The sequence below is a fragment of the Enoplosus armatus genome, chromosome 2, assembly GCF_043641665.1.
Source record: "Enoplosus armatus isolate fEnoArm2 chromosome 2, fEnoArm2.hap1, whole genome shotgun sequence".
NCBI classification, from domain to species: Eukaryota; Metazoa; Chordata; class Actinopteri; order Centrarchiformes; family Enoplosidae; genus Enoplosus; species Enoplosus armatus.
Window position 1 is genome coordinate 8,833,557 of NC_092181.1, and position 10,000 is coordinate 8,843,556.

Below are 10,000 nucleotides of genomic sequence, written 5' to 3' on the forward strand. Positions count from 1 at the left end.
GTGTATGTGACAGTGGCAGTGGCAGTGGCTGTGGCTGTTTAAAGCTGTGTGTTTCACTGCTGGAGCATCACCCTGGCTGTCTCTAAAAAGGGAAGTGGAAGAGCTTACAGCACCTGGAATTCCCAGGCGGTCTCCCATCCAAGTACTAACCAGGCCCGACCCTGCTTAGCTTCCGAGATCAGACGAGATCGGGCGTGTTCAGAGTGGTATGGCCGTAAGCCAGTGGGCCCTTCGCATACCCGCTCCTTATAGTGTGTATGTGGCAGTGGCTCTATATAGTGTGTAAGTGACAGTGGCAGTGGCTCTTTAAAGCTGTGTGTTTCACTGCTGGAGCATCAACCTGGCTGTGTCTAAAAAGGGAAGTGGAAAAGCTTACAGCACCTGGTATTCCCAGGCGGTCTCCCATCAAAGTGCTAACCAGGCCTGACCCTCCTTAGCTTCCGAGATCAGACGAGATCGGGCGTGTTCAGAGTGGTATGGCCTTAACCCTGTAAGCCTGTGGGCCCTTTGCATACACGCTCCTTATAGTGTGTATGTGTCAGTGGCATTGTCTCTACATAGTGTGTATGTGACAGTGGCACTTTAAAGTTGGGTGTTTCACTACTGGAGCAGCACCCTGGCTGTCTCTAAAAAGGGAAGTGGAAAAGCTTACAGCACCTGATATCCCCAGGCGGTCTCCCATCCAAGTACTAACCAGGCCCGACCCTGCTTACCTTCCGAGATCAGACGAGATCGGGTGTCCTCAGAGTGGTATGGCCGTAAGTTTTGGGGTCTTCGCATACACGCTCCTTATAGTGTGTATGTGGCAGTGGCTCTACATAGTGTGTATGTGACAGTGGCAGTGGCTGTTTAAAGCTGTGTGTTTCACTGCTGGAGCAGCACCCTGGCAGTCTCTCAAAACGGAAGTGGAAAAGCTTACAGCACCTGGTATTCCCAGGCGGTCTACCATACAAGTACTAACCAGGCCCGACCCTGCTTAGCCTCCGAGATCAGACAAGATCGGGCGTGTTCAGAGTGGTATGGCCGTAAGTCTGTGGGCCCTTCGCATACACGCTCCTTATAGTGTGTATGTGGCAGTGGCATTGTCTCTACAAAGTGTGTATGTGACAGTGGCTCTACATAGTGTGTATGTGACAGTGGCAGTGGCACTTTAAAGTTGGGTGTTTCACTGCTGGAGCAGCGCGGTGGCTGTCTCTAAAAAGTGAAGTGGAAAAGCTTACAGCACCTGGTATTCCCAGGCGGTCTCCCATCCAAGTACTAACCAGTCCCGACCCTGCTTAGCTTCCGAGATCAGACGAGATCGGGCGTGTTCAGAGTGGTATGGCCGTAAGCCTCTGGGCCCTTCGCATACACGCTCCTTATAGTGTGTATGTGGCAGTGGCAGTAGCAGTGGCTTTAAATAGTGTGTATGTGACAGTGGCAGTGGCACTTTAAAGTTGGGTGTTTCACTGCTGGAGCAGCGCCATGGCTGTCTCTAAAAAGTGCAGTGGAAAAGCTTACAGCACCTGGTATTCCCAGGCGGTCTCCCATCCAAGTACTAACCAGGCCCGACCCTGCTTAGCTTCGGAGATCTGACGAGATCAGGCGTGTTCAGAGTGGTATGGCCGTAAGCCTGTGGGCACTTTGCATACACGCTACTTATAGTGTGTATGTGGCAGTGGCAGTGTCTCTACAAAGTGTGTATGTGGCAGTGGCTCTACATAGTGTGTATGTGGCAGTGGCAGTGGCACTTTAAAGTTGGGTGTTTCACTGCTGGAGGAGCACCCTGGCTGTCTCTAAAAAGGGAAGTGAAAAAGCTTACAGCACCTGGTATTCCAAGGCGGTCTCCCATCCAAGTACTAACCAGGCTCGACCCTGTTTAGCTTCCGAAATCAGACGAGATCAGGCGTCCTCAGAGTTGTATGGCCGTAAGTTTTGGGGCCTTCGCATACACGCTCCTTATAGTGTGTATGTGGCAGTGGTAGTGGCTCTACATAGTGTGTATGTGACAGTGGCTCTACATAGTGTGTATGTGACAGTGGCAGTGGCACTTTAAAGTTGGGTGTTTCACTGCTGGAGCAGCACCCTGCCTGTCTCTAAAAAGGGAAGTGGAAAAGCTTACAGCACCTGGTATTCCCAGGCGGTCTCCCATCCAAGTACTAACCAGGCCCGATCCTGCTTAGCTTCTGAGATCAGACGAGATCGGGCGTGTTCAGAGTGGTATGGCCGTAAGCCTGAGGGCCCTTTGCATACATGCTCCTTATAGTGTGTATGTGGCAGTGGCAGTGGCAGTGGCTTTACATAGTGTGTATGTGACAGTGGCAGTGGCTGTTTAAAGCTGTGTGTTTCACTGCTGGAGCAGCACCCTGGCAGTCTCTCAAAAGGGAAGTGGAAAAGCTTACAGCACCTGGTATTCCCAGGCGGTCTACCATCCAAGTACTAACCAGGCCCGACCCTGCTTAGCCTCCGAGATCAGACGAGATCGGGCGTGTTCAGAGTGGTATGGCCGTAAGCCTCTGGGCCCTTCGCATATACGCTCCTTATAGTGTGTATGTGGCAGTGGCATTGTCTCTACAAAGTGTGTATGTGGCAGTGGCAGTGGCTCTACATAGTGTGTATGTGGCAGTGGCAGTGGCATTGTCTCTACATAGTGTGTATGTGACAGTGGCAGTGGCACTTTAAAGTTGGGTGTTTCACTCCTGGAGCAGCGCCCTGGCTGTCTCTAAAAAGTGAAGTGGAAAAGCTTACAGCACCTGGTATTCCCAGGCGGTCTCCCATCCAAGTACTAACCAGGCTTGACCCTGCTTAGCTTCCGAGATCAGACGAGATCGGGCGTGTTCATAGTGGTAAGGCCGTAAGACTGTGGGTCCTTTGCATACACGCTCCTTATAGTGTGTATGTGGCAGTGGCAGTGGCAGTGGCTTTACATAGTGTGTATGTGGCAGTGGCATTGTCTCTACATAGTGTGTATGTGACAATCCCAATCAGTTCAGCCTGCAGAAAGCTCCAGCAACCTTGCCCACAAGCCCAACTCGTGGGACCACGCTTAAGCACCTCCCCGCGGACTACAGCTTGACAGGCGCGTCCAACGCAGCTTCGTGGCCCTGGTGCTCCGTATCTGTGGCACTCTGCTCAAGGCGTGGAGCGTTCAATGTGTTCAGCTAGGTGTTTCACTGCAGGAGCAGCACCCTGGCAGTCTCTAAAAAGGGAAGTGGAAAAGCTTACAGCACCTGGTATTCCCAGGCGGAATCCCATCAAAGTACTAACCAGGCTTGATCCTGCTTAGCTTCCGAGATCAGACGAGATCGGGGGTGTTCAGAGTGGTATGGCCGTCAGCCTGTGGGACCTTTGCATACTCGCTCCTTATAGTGTGTATGTGGCAGTGGTATTGTCTCTACATAGTGTGTATGTGACAGTGGCACTTTAAAGTTGGGTGTTTCACTGCTGGAGCAGCACCCTGGCTGTCTCTAAAAAGGGAAGAGGAAAAGCTTACAGCACCTGGTATTCCCAGGCGGTCTCCCATCCAAGTACTAACCAGGCCCGAGCCAGCTTATCTTCCGAGATCAGACGAGATCGGGCGTGTTCAGAGTGGTATGGCCGTAAGTCTGTGGGTCCTTCGCATACACGCTCTTTATAGTGTGTATGTGGCAGTGGCATTGTCTCTACACAGTGTGTATGTGACAGTGGCAGTGGCTCTTTAAAGCTGGGTGTTTCACTGCTGGAGCAGCGCCCTGGCTGTCTCTAAAAAGTGAAGTGGACAAGCTTACATCACCTGGTATTCCCAGGCGGTCTCCCATCCAAGTTCTAACCAGGCCCGAGCCAGCTTATCTTCCGAGATCAGACGAGATCGGGCGTGTTCAGAGTGGTATGGCCGTAAGTCTGTGGGTCCTTCGCATACACGCTCTTTATAGTGTGTATGTGGCAGTGGCATTGTCTCTACACAGTGTGTATGTGACAGTGGCAGTGGCTCTTTAAAGCTGGGTGTTTCACTGCTGGAGCAGCGCCCTGGCTGTCTCTAAAAAGTGAAGTGGACAAGCTTACATCACCTGGTATTCCCAGGCGGTCTCCCATCCAAGTACTAACCAGGCCCGACCCTGCTTAGTTTCCGAGATCAGACGAGATCGGTCGTGTTCAGAGTGGTATGGCCGTAAGCCTGTGGGTGCTTTGCATAAACGCTCCTTATAGTGTGTATGTGTCAGTGGCATTGTCTCTAAATAGTGTGTATGTGGCAGTGGCAGTGGCTCTTTAAAGCTGGGTCTTTCACTGCTGGAGCAGCACGCTGGCTTTCTCGAAAAAGGGAAGTGGAAAAGGTTACAGCACGTGGTATTCCCAGGAGGCCTCCCATCCAAGTACTAACCAGGCCCGACCCTGCTTAACTACCGAGATCAAACGAGATCGGGCGTGTTCAGAGTGGTATGGCCGTAAGTCTGTGGGCCCTTCGCATACACGCTCCTTATAGTGTGTATGTGGCAGTGGCAGTGGCTCTACATAGTGTGTATGTGACAGTGGCAGTGGCAGTGGCTCTACATAGTGTGTATGTGACAGTGGCTCTACATAGTGTGTATGTGACAGTGGCAGTGGCAGTGGCTCTACATAGTGTGTATGTGACAGTGGCAGTGGCTCTTTAAAGCTGGGTGTTTCACTGCTGGAGCAGCACCCTGGCTGTCTCTAAAAAGTGAAGTGGAAAAGCTTTTAGCACCTGGTATTCCCAGGCGGTCTCCCATCCAAGTACTGACCAGGCCCGACGCTGCTTAGTTTCCGAGATCAGACGAGATCGGGCGTGTTCAGAGTGGTATGGCCGTAAGCATGTAAGCTTGTGGGCACTTTGCATAAACGCTCCTTATAGTGTGTATGTGGCAGTGGCATTGTCTCTATATAGTGTGTATGTGGCAGTGGCATTGGCAGTGGCTTTACATAGAGTGTATGTGACAGTGGCAGTGGCACTTTAAAGTTGGGTGTTTCACTGCTGGAGCAGCGCCCTGGCTGTCTCTAAAAAGTGAAGTGGAAAAGTTTACAGCACCTTGTATTCCCAGGCGGTCTCCCATCGAAGTACTAACCAGGCCCGACCTTGCTTAGCTTCGGAGATCAGACGAGATCGGGCGTGTTCAGAGTGGCATGGCCGTAAGCCTCTGGACCCTTCGCATACACGCTCCTTATTGTGTATATGTGGCAGTGGCAGTGGCAGTGGCTCTACATAGTGTGTATGTGACAGTGGCAGTGGCATTGTCTCTACAAAGTGTGTATGTGGCAGTGGCAGTGGCTCTACATAGTGTGTATGTGGCAGTGGCAGTGGCATTGTCTCTACATAGTGTGTATGTGACAGTGGCAGTGGCACTTTAAAGTTGGGTGTTTCACTGCTGGAGCAGCGCCCTGGCTGTCTCTAAAAAGTGAAGTGGAAAAGCTTACAGCACCTGGTATTCCAAGGCGGTCTCCCATCCAAGTACTAACCAGGCTCGACCCTGATTAGCTTCCGAGATCAGACGAGATCGGGCGTGTTCAGAGTGGTATGGCCGTACGTTTTGGGGCCTTCACATACACGCTCCTTATAGTGTTTATGTGGCAGTCGTAGTGGCTCTACATAGTGTGTATGTGACAGTGGCTCTACATAGTGTGTATGTGACAGTGGCAGTGGCACTTTAAAGTTGGGTGTTTCACTGCTGGAGCAGCACCCTGGCTGTCTCTAAAAAGGGCCCGACCCTGCTTAGCTTCCGAGATCAGACGAGATCGGGCGTGTTCAGAGTGGTATGGCCGTAAGCATGTAAGCTTGTGGGCACTTTGCATAAACGCTCCTTATAGTGTGTATGTGGCAGTGGCATTGTCTCTATATAGTGTGTATGTGGCAGTGGCATTGGCAGTGGCTTTACATAGAGTGTATGTGACAGTGGCAGTGGCACTTTAAAGTTGGGTGTTTCACTGCTGGAGCAGCGCCCTGGCTGTCTCTAAAAAGGACCCGACCCTGTTTAGCTTCCGAGATCGGACGAGATCGGGCGTGTTCAGAGTGGTATGGCCGTAAGCCTGTGGGCCCTTTGCATACACGCTCCTTATAGTGTGTATGTGGCAGTGGCATTGTCTCTACATAGTGTGTATGTGACAGTGGCAGTGGCACTTTAAAGTTGGGTGTTTCACTGCTGGAGCAGCACCCTGGCTGTCTCTAAAAAGGGAAGTGGAAAAGCTTACAGCACCTGGTATTCCCAGGAGGTCTCCCATCCAAGTACTAACCAGGCCCGACACTGCTTAGCTACCGAGATCAGACGAGATCGGGCGTGTTCAGAGTGGTATGGCCGTAAGCCTCTGGGCCCTTCTCATACACGGTCCTTATAGTGTGTTAGTCGCAGTGGCAGTGGCAATGGCTCTACATAATGTGTATGTGAAAGTGGCTCTACATAGTGTGTATGTGACAGTGGCAGTGGCAGTGGCTCTACATAGTGTGTATTTGACAGTGGCAGTGGCACTTTAAAGTTGGGTGTTTCACTGCTGGAGCAGCACCCAGGCTGTCTCTAAAAAGGGCCCGACCCTGCTTAGCTTCCGAGATCAGACGAGATCAGGCGTGTTCAGAGTGGAATGGCCGTAAGCTTCTGGGCCCTTCGCATACACGCTCCTTATAGTGTGTATGTGGCAGTGGCATTGTCTCTACATAGTGTGTATGTGACAATCCCACGCAGTTCAGCCTGCAGAAAGCTCCAGCAACCTTGCCCACCAGCCCAACTCGTGGGCCTACGCTTCAGCACCTCCCCGCGGACTACAGCTTGACAGGCGCGTCCGACGCAGCTTCGTGGCCCTGGTGCTCCGTATCACTGACACTCTGCTCAAGGCGTGGATCGTTCAATGAGTTCAACTGGGTGTTTCACTGCTGGAGCAGCACCCTGGCTGTCTCTAAAAAGGGAAGTGGAAAAGCTTACAGCACCTGGTATTCCCAGGCATTCTCCCATCCAAGTACTAACCAGGCCCGACCCTGCTTACCTTCCGAGATCAGACGAGATCGGGTGTCCTCAGAGTGGTATGGCCGTATGTTTTGGGGTCTTCGCATACACGCTCCTTATAGTGTGTATGTGGCAGTGGCAGTGGCAGTGGCTCTACATAGTGTGTATGTGACAGTGGCAGTGGCTCTTTAAAGCTGGGTGTTTCACTGCTGGAGCAGCACCCTGGCTGTCTCTAAAAAGGGAAGTGGAAAAGCTTACAGCACCTGGTATTCCCAGGCTGTCTCCCATCCAAGTACTAACCAGGCCGGACCCTGCTTATTTTCCGAGATCAGACGAGATCGGGCGTGTTCAGAGTGGTATGGCCGTAAGCCTGTGGGCCCTTTGCATACACGCTCCTTATAGTGTGTATGTGGCAGTGGCAATGGCTCTACATAGTGTGTATGTGACAGTGGCAGTGGCTCTACATATTGTGTATGTGACAGTGGCAGTGGCACTTTAAAGTTGGGTGTTTCACTGCTGGAGCAGCACCCTGGCTGTCTATAAAAAGGGCCCGACCCTGCTTAGCTTCCGAGATCTGATGAGATCGGGCGTGTTCAGACTGGTATGGCCGTAAGCCTGTAAGCTTGTGGGCACTTTGCATACACGCTCCTTATAGTGTGTATGTGGCAGTGGCAGTGGCTCTACATAGTGTGTATGTGATAGTGGCAGTGGCTCTACATAGTGTGTATGTGGCAGTGGCAGAGGCAGTGGCTCTACATAGTGTGTATGTGACAGTGGTACTTTAAAGTTGAGTGTTTCACTGCTGGAGCAGCACCCTGGCTGTCTCTAAAATGGGCCAGACCCTGCTTAGCTTCCGAGATCAGACGAGATCGGGCGTGTTCAGAGGGGTATGGCCGTAAGCCTGTGGGCCCTTTGCATACACGCTCCTTATACTGTGTATGTGGCAGTGGCATTGTCTCTACATAGTGTGTATGTGACAGTGGTACTTTAAAGTTGGGTGTTTCACTGCTGGAGCAGCACCCTGGCTGTCTCTAAAAAGGGAAGTGGCAAAGCTTACAACATCTGGTATTCCCAGGCGGTCTCCCATCCAAATACTAACCAGGCCCGACCCTGCTTAGCTTCCGAGATCAGACGAGATCGGGCGTGTTCAGAGTGGTATGGACGTAAGCCTCAGGGACCTTCGCATACACGCTCCTTATAGTGTGTATGTGGCAGTGGCATTGTCTCTACATAGTGTGTATGTGACAGTGGCACTTTAAAGTTGGGTGTTTCACTGCTGGAGCAGCACCCTGGCTGTCTCTAAAAAGGGAAGTGGAAAAGCTTACAGCACCTGATATTCCCAGGCGGTCTCCCATCCAAGTACTAACCAGGCCTGACCCTGCTTAGCTTCCGAGATCAGACGAGATCGGGCGTGTTCAGAGTGGTATGGCCGTAAGCCTGTTGGCTCTTTGCATACACGCTCCTTATAGTGTGTATGTGGCAGTGGCTCTACATAGTGTGTATGTGACAGTGGCAGTGGCAGTGGCATTGTCTCTACATAGTGTGTATGTGACAGTGGCAGTGGCACTTTAAAGTTGGGTGTTTCACTGCTGGAGCAGTGCCATGGCTGTCTCTAAAAAGTGAAGTGGAAAAGCTTGCAGCACCTGGTATTCCCAGGCGGTCTCCCATCCAAGTACTAACCAGGCCCGACCCTGCTTAGCTTCCGAGATCAGACGAGATCGGGCGTGTTCAGAGTGGTATGGCCGTAAGCCTGTGGGCGCTTTGCAGACACGCTCCTTATAGTGTGTATGTGGCAGTGGCAGTGGCAGTGGATTTACATAGTGTGTATGTGACAGTGGCAGTGGCACTTTAAAGTTGGGTGTTTCACTGCTGGAGCAGTGCCATGGCTGTCTCTAAAAAGTGAAGTGGAAAAGCTTGCAGCACCTGGTATTCCCAGGCGGTCTCCCATCCAAGTAATAACCAGGCCCGACCCTGCTTAGCTTCCGAGATCAGACGAGATCGGGCGTGTTCAGAGTGGTATGGCCGTAAGCCTCTGGGCCCTTCGCATACACGCTCCTTATAGTGTGTATGTGGCAGTGGCAGTGGCAGTGGATTTACATAGTGTGTATGTGACAGTGGCAGTGGCACTTTAAAGTTGGGTGTTTCACTGCTGGAGCAGTGCCATGGCTGTCTCTAAAAAGTGAAGTGGAAAAGCTTGCAGCACCTGGTATTCCCAGGCGGTCTCCCATCCAAGTACTAACCAGGCCCGACCCTGCTTAGCTTCCGAGATCAGACGAGATCGGGCGTGTTCAGAGTGGTATGGCCGTAAGTCTGTGGGCCCTTTGCAGACACGCTCCTTATAGTGTGTATGTGGCAGTGGCAGTGGCAGTGGATTTACATAGTGTGTATGTGACAGTGGCAGTGGCACTTTAAAGTTGGGTGTTTCACTGCTGGAGCAGTGCCATGGCTGTCTCTAAAAAGTGAAGTGGAAAAGCTTGCAGCACCTGGTATTCCCAGGCGGTCTCCCATCCAAGTACTAACCAGGCCCGACCCTGCTTAGCTTCCGAGATCAGACGAGATCGGGCGTGTTCAGAGTGGTATGGCCGTAAGCCTGTGGGCCCTTTGCAGACACGCTCCTTATAGTGTGTTTGTGGCAGTGGCATTATCTCTACATAGTGTGTATGTGACAATCCCAATCAGTTCAGCCTGCAGAAAGCTCCAGCAAAATTGCCCACCAGCCCAACTCGTGGGACCACGCTTAAGCACCTCCCCGCGGACTACAGCTTGACAGTCGCGTCCAACGCAGCTTCGTGGCCCTGTTGCTCCGTATCTGTGGCACTCTGCTCAAGGCGTGGAGCGTTCAATGTGTTCAGCTAGGTGTTTCACTGCTGGAGCAGCACCCTGGCTGTCTCTGAAAAGGGAAGTGGAAAAGCTTACAGCACCTGGTATTCCCAGGCGGAATCCCATCAAAGTACTAACCAGGCTTGATCCTGCTTAGCTTCCGAGATCAGACGAGATCGGGGGTGTTCAGAGTGGTATGGCCGTAAAGCCTGTGGGACCTTTGCATACACGCTCCTTATAGTGTGTATGTGGCAGTGGCATTGTCTCTACATAGTGTGTAT

General features: G+C 51.9%; 19 non-coding genes and 9 pseudogenes across 19 annotated transcripts; all 28 read right to left on the reverse strand.

The window, feature by feature from the left end:
- Positions 1 to 101: 101 nt before the first annotated feature.
- Positions 102 to 220, reverse strand: LOC139303922 (5S ribosomal RNA). Its single transcript, XR_011599017.1, has one exon. It is a non-coding gene; the product is annotated as a 5S ribosomal RNA (ribosomal RNA).
- Positions 221 to 369: 149 nt separating this feature from the next.
- Positions 370 to 488, reverse strand: LOC139307795 (5S ribosomal RNA; annotated as a pseudogene).
- Positions 489 to 645: 157 nt separating this feature from the next.
- LOC139305217 (5S ribosomal RNA) lies at positions 646 to 764 on the reverse strand. The gene has a single exon (XR_011599241.1). It is a non-coding gene; the product is annotated as a 5S ribosomal RNA (ribosomal RNA).
- Positions 765 to 912: 148 nt separating this feature from the next.
- On the reverse strand, positions 913 to 1,031 carry LOC139306865 (5S ribosomal RNA). The gene has a single exon (XR_011599541.1). It is a non-coding gene; the product is annotated as a 5S ribosomal RNA (ribosomal RNA).
- Positions 1,032 to 1,213: 182 nt separating this feature from the next.
- LOC139282056 (5S ribosomal RNA) lies at positions 1,214 to 1,332 on the reverse strand. The gene has a single exon (XR_011597173.1). It is a non-coding gene; the product is annotated as a 5S ribosomal RNA (ribosomal RNA).
- A 161-nt stretch (positions 1,333 to 1,493) lies between these two features.
- On the reverse strand, positions 1,494 to 1,612 carry LOC139281928 (5S ribosomal RNA). Its single transcript, XR_011597052.1, has one exon. It is a non-coding gene; the product is annotated as a 5S ribosomal RNA (ribosomal RNA).
- Positions 1,613 to 1,794: 182 nt separating this feature from the next.
- Positions 1,795 to 1,913, reverse strand: LOC139307823 (5S ribosomal RNA; annotated as a pseudogene).
- A 181-nt stretch (positions 1,914 to 2,094) lies between these two features.
- On the reverse strand, positions 2,095 to 2,213 carry LOC139303703 (5S ribosomal RNA). The gene has a single exon (XR_011598964.1). It is a non-coding gene; the product is annotated as a 5S ribosomal RNA (ribosomal RNA).
- Positions 2,214 to 2,374: 161 nt separating this feature from the next.
- On the reverse strand, positions 2,375 to 2,493 carry LOC139282078 (5S ribosomal RNA). The gene has a single exon (XR_011597194.1). It is a non-coding gene; the product is annotated as a 5S ribosomal RNA (ribosomal RNA).
- Positions 2,494 to 2,720: 227 nt separating this feature from the next.
- LOC139307412 (5S ribosomal RNA) lies at positions 2,721 to 2,839 on the reverse strand (annotated as a pseudogene).
- A 358-nt stretch (positions 2,840 to 3,197) lies between these two features.
- LOC139307687 (5S ribosomal RNA) lies at positions 3,198 to 3,316 on the reverse strand (annotated as a pseudogene).
- Positions 3,317 to 3,465: 149 nt separating this feature from the next.
- On the reverse strand, positions 3,466 to 3,584 carry LOC139304772 (5S ribosomal RNA). Its single transcript, XR_011599164.1, has one exon. It is a non-coding gene; the product is annotated as a 5S ribosomal RNA (ribosomal RNA).
- A 155-nt stretch (positions 3,585 to 3,739) lies between these two features.
- Positions 3,740 to 3,858, reverse strand: LOC139307657 (5S ribosomal RNA; annotated as a pseudogene).
- Positions 3,859 to 4,013: 155 nt separating this feature from the next.
- Positions 4,014 to 4,132, reverse strand: LOC139305393 (5S ribosomal RNA). Its single transcript, XR_011599269.1, has one exon. It is a non-coding gene; the product is annotated as a 5S ribosomal RNA (ribosomal RNA).
- Positions 4,133 to 4,287: 155 nt separating this feature from the next.
- On the reverse strand, positions 4,288 to 4,406 carry LOC139306844 (5S ribosomal RNA). Its single transcript, XR_011599538.1, has one exon. It is a non-coding gene; the product is annotated as a 5S ribosomal RNA (ribosomal RNA).
- Positions 4,407 to 4,666: 260 nt separating this feature from the next.
- Positions 4,667 to 4,785, reverse strand: LOC139307103 (5S ribosomal RNA). The gene has a single exon (XR_011599581.1). It is a non-coding gene; the product is annotated as a 5S ribosomal RNA (ribosomal RNA).
- A 202-nt stretch (positions 4,786 to 4,987) lies between these two features.
- Positions 4,988 to 5,106, reverse strand: LOC139307619 (5S ribosomal RNA; annotated as a pseudogene).
- Positions 5,107 to 5,378: 272 nt separating this feature from the next.
- Positions 5,379 to 5,497, reverse strand: LOC139307243 (5S ribosomal RNA). Its single transcript, XR_011599613.1, has one exon. It is a non-coding gene; the product is annotated as a 5S ribosomal RNA (ribosomal RNA).
- Positions 5,498 to 6,149: 652 nt separating this feature from the next.
- LOC139307493 (5S ribosomal RNA) lies at positions 6,150 to 6,268 on the reverse strand. The gene has a single exon (XR_011599666.1). It is a non-coding gene; the product is annotated as a 5S ribosomal RNA (ribosomal RNA).
- A 603-nt stretch (positions 6,269 to 6,871) lies between these two features.
- Positions 6,872 to 6,990, reverse strand: LOC139307417 (5S ribosomal RNA; annotated as a pseudogene).
- Positions 6,991 to 7,150: 160 nt separating this feature from the next.
- Positions 7,151 to 7,269, reverse strand: LOC139307409 (5S ribosomal RNA; annotated as a pseudogene).
- A 680-nt stretch (positions 7,270 to 7,949) lies between these two features.
- Positions 7,950 to 8,068, reverse strand: LOC139304736 (5S ribosomal RNA). The gene has a single exon (XR_011599158.1). It is a non-coding gene; the product is annotated as a 5S ribosomal RNA (ribosomal RNA).
- Positions 8,069 to 8,217: 149 nt separating this feature from the next.
- On the reverse strand, positions 8,218 to 8,336 carry LOC139282057 (5S ribosomal RNA). Its single transcript, XR_011597174.1, has one exon. It is a non-coding gene; the product is annotated as a 5S ribosomal RNA (ribosomal RNA).
- A 194-nt stretch (positions 8,337 to 8,530) lies between these two features.
- On the reverse strand, positions 8,531 to 8,649 carry LOC139281795 (5S ribosomal RNA). Its single transcript, XR_011596926.1, has one exon. It is a non-coding gene; the product is annotated as a 5S ribosomal RNA (ribosomal RNA).
- A 161-nt stretch (positions 8,650 to 8,810) lies between these two features.
- LOC139303728 (5S ribosomal RNA) lies at positions 8,811 to 8,929 on the reverse strand. The gene has a single exon (XR_011598969.1). It is a non-coding gene; the product is annotated as a 5S ribosomal RNA (ribosomal RNA).
- Positions 8,930 to 9,090: 161 nt separating this feature from the next.
- LOC139282084 (5S ribosomal RNA) lies at positions 9,091 to 9,209 on the reverse strand. Its single transcript, XR_011597200.1, has one exon. It is a non-coding gene; the product is annotated as a 5S ribosomal RNA (ribosomal RNA).
- Positions 9,210 to 9,370: 161 nt separating this feature from the next.
- LOC139281796 (5S ribosomal RNA) lies at positions 9,371 to 9,489 on the reverse strand. The gene has a single exon (XR_011596927.1). It is a non-coding gene; the product is annotated as a 5S ribosomal RNA (ribosomal RNA).
- Positions 9,490 to 9,808: 319 nt separating this feature from the next.
- LOC139307774 (5S ribosomal RNA) lies at positions 9,809 to 9,927 on the reverse strand (annotated as a pseudogene).
- Between the last annotated feature and the right edge of the window lie 73 nt (positions 9,928 to 10,000).